We start from the raw sequence: 2,487 nt of genomic DNA, 5'->3' as shown, positions 1-2,487 counted from the left end.
ACTATTTCTTTAAAACTCAGATAAACATTGCCTCCTCTGGGAAGCCTTCTCTGATTCTTGTTTGCTGATACATTCCTACCCTGTGACTCTTAGCTGTGTGTGAATATCCTTACAGTGACACTTATTACATGAGTCTGGAAGTGTCTGATCCCTTGTCATATATTATATCACTGAGGATTGGGAATGTTGCCTCATTGAACTTGGTAATTACAATGTCTATGACACATTGGACATGAATAGATACTCCATACATGTAGTATTAATTGAATGGGTAAAATAGATTAATCGTATAATACATTTAAAGATTTTCCACCTGTTTTGTAGGTAAATTGCTTCTAATAATGTGACCTCAGCACCTGTACAGACTAGATGGAACCAAGGAGCAGTGTAACTTATTTCATCCCCCTGAGCCTCACACAGAATCCAAAGGAGCAGAAAGTCCTTTTTGTTATGTTCTTGCTCTTCTACATTTTGACCTTGTTGGGCAACATGCTCATTGTCATGACTATAAGTGTCAGTAAGACCCTGAACATACCAATGTACTTTTTCTTGCTAGCTTATCATTTATGGACATGGCTTATTCCTCTTCTATTTCCCCCAGATTGCTTTCAGACTTGTTCTTTGAGGAAAATGCCATACCCTTTGAATCTTGCATGACTTATCCATTTATAGAGCACATTTTCAGTGGATCAGAGGTCTTCCTTCTGTTGGTGATGGCCTATGTCCGCTATGTGGCCATCTGTAAGCCCCTGCATTATTTGGTTATCATGAGGCAAAGGGTGTGTGTTGTGCTGCTGCTGGTGTCCTGGGTTGGAGGATTTCTGCACTCAGTTATTCAACTTGGCACTATTTATGGGCTCCCATTCTGTGGCCCCAATGTCATTGATCACTTTTCATGTGACATGTACCCCTTATTGGAACTGGTCTGCACTGATATCTATGTCATTGGCATCTTAGTGGTGGCCAGTGGAGGACTGATCTGCACTACTGTGTTTCTGCTCTTACTCATCTTCTATGGAGTCATCTTACACTCCCTAAAGAACCTGAGTCAGGAAGGGAGATGGAAAGCTCTCCAGACCTGTGGTTCCCACATCACTGTAGTTGTCTGCTTCTTTGTCCCCTGTATTTTCATGTATGCAAGACCTGCTAAGACCTTCCCAATCAACAAATCATTAAGAGTGTTTTATACAGTCATCACCCCCATGCTGAACCCATTAACCTACAGTCTAAGAAATTCTGAGATGACTAATGCTATGAAGAAGCTCTGGTGGAAAAATGCAGTCAGATCAAGTATTAAATAATTGCTGTATCCATCATGAAGGTGGTAATTTAGCATTGGGTCCTATCTGTTTGGAATGTAAAAAACTTCATAAATCTGATGCAAACTTTTTATTTTTTCAAATGATGTAGGATAATTATACTTGAAGAATAAATTGTATGTTCATGCTATTAATAACAATTCCTTCATAGAATGTAAACTGCATAATGTTTCATCACTGTACCTAGAAAAGTAGGATGCATTTATAGTAAGGCATCAATAAGTAATTTTTAATGAATTAATGAAATTTTTATCGAGTTACACCAATTGTTAATTTTTTTACATTTTTTAAAATTTAATTTTTGTATTGATGCATAGTTTATTTACAATGCTGTGTTAATTTCTGGTGTATAGCATAATGATTCAGTTGTACATATAGATACTCCTTTTCATATTTTTTTATTATAAGCAATTACAAATTATTGAATATAGTTTCCTGTGTTATATAGTGGAACATTTTTTCTTATCTATTTTATATATAGCAATTGTTAATTAATTTCTGCATTTACTCTTACTAGTATCTATTCATTTTATTTTTAGTCAGATTCTTATTTTTATAATCTTCATTCTATATATTATATTAAATATTTACTGTTGCATAGACTATATTCCATTTTATTTGCCTTAAACATGAAATTTTTAGTGTAATATTTTAAGTTTTTAAATGAAAATTATAACTATGATGGAGAATTATAAGTTTTAATAATAAAATTTATGCAATGGAATAGTGTTGAATAAACCTCCAAACTATCCCAAACCAGTTTCTTCCAGTCCTTTCAGATACAATCACTATAATTTTTTTCTAAGATTCTTGAAGAAATAATATTTTCAAATTAACCATTTTTCATATATGTGTGTATATTTATGTTTCAGTTTATAAATTTTATTTTTTTCACTCAACCCCCTGTAGGTTTTTATGTGCCAGTTTTTACAGATGAAACTCATCCTAGTTTCTTCATACTGATTAAATCCTTCATAACGCAGCACTGAAATTGATGTATCTGGTTCTCTTTATATTTTCCCCAGTCTTTTTTGATGTTAAATAATTCTACAAAAGCAATGTTTTGAAATTTTTTAGTATAAGTTCCCAGAAGTGAAATTAAGTCAATTGTTATATGTATTTAAAATGTTGATGTTCATATTTATTGCAAAAATGCCATCTATTTGGG

The 2,487-nt window shown here is 33.1% G+C and overlaps 1 pseudogene; it reads left to right on the top strand.

The window, feature by feature from the left end:
• Nucleotides 1-369: 369 nt before the first annotated feature.
• LOC140693609 (olfactory receptor 4A47-like) lies at nucleotides 370-1,301 on the top strand (annotated as a pseudogene).
• The last annotated feature ends 1,186 nt before the right edge of the window (nucleotides 1,302-2,487 follow it).

Source organism: Vicugna pacos, unplaced genomic scaffold (genome assembly GCF_048564905.1).
Source record: "Vicugna pacos unplaced genomic scaffold, VicPac4 scaffold_19, whole genome shotgun sequence".
NCBI classification, from domain to species: domain Eukaryota; kingdom Metazoa; phylum Chordata; class Mammalia; order Artiodactyla; family Camelidae; genus Vicugna; species Vicugna pacos.
The sequence above is the reverse complement of the archived record's forward strand: the minus strand, read 5'-3'. Positions and strand labels throughout refer to the sequence as shown.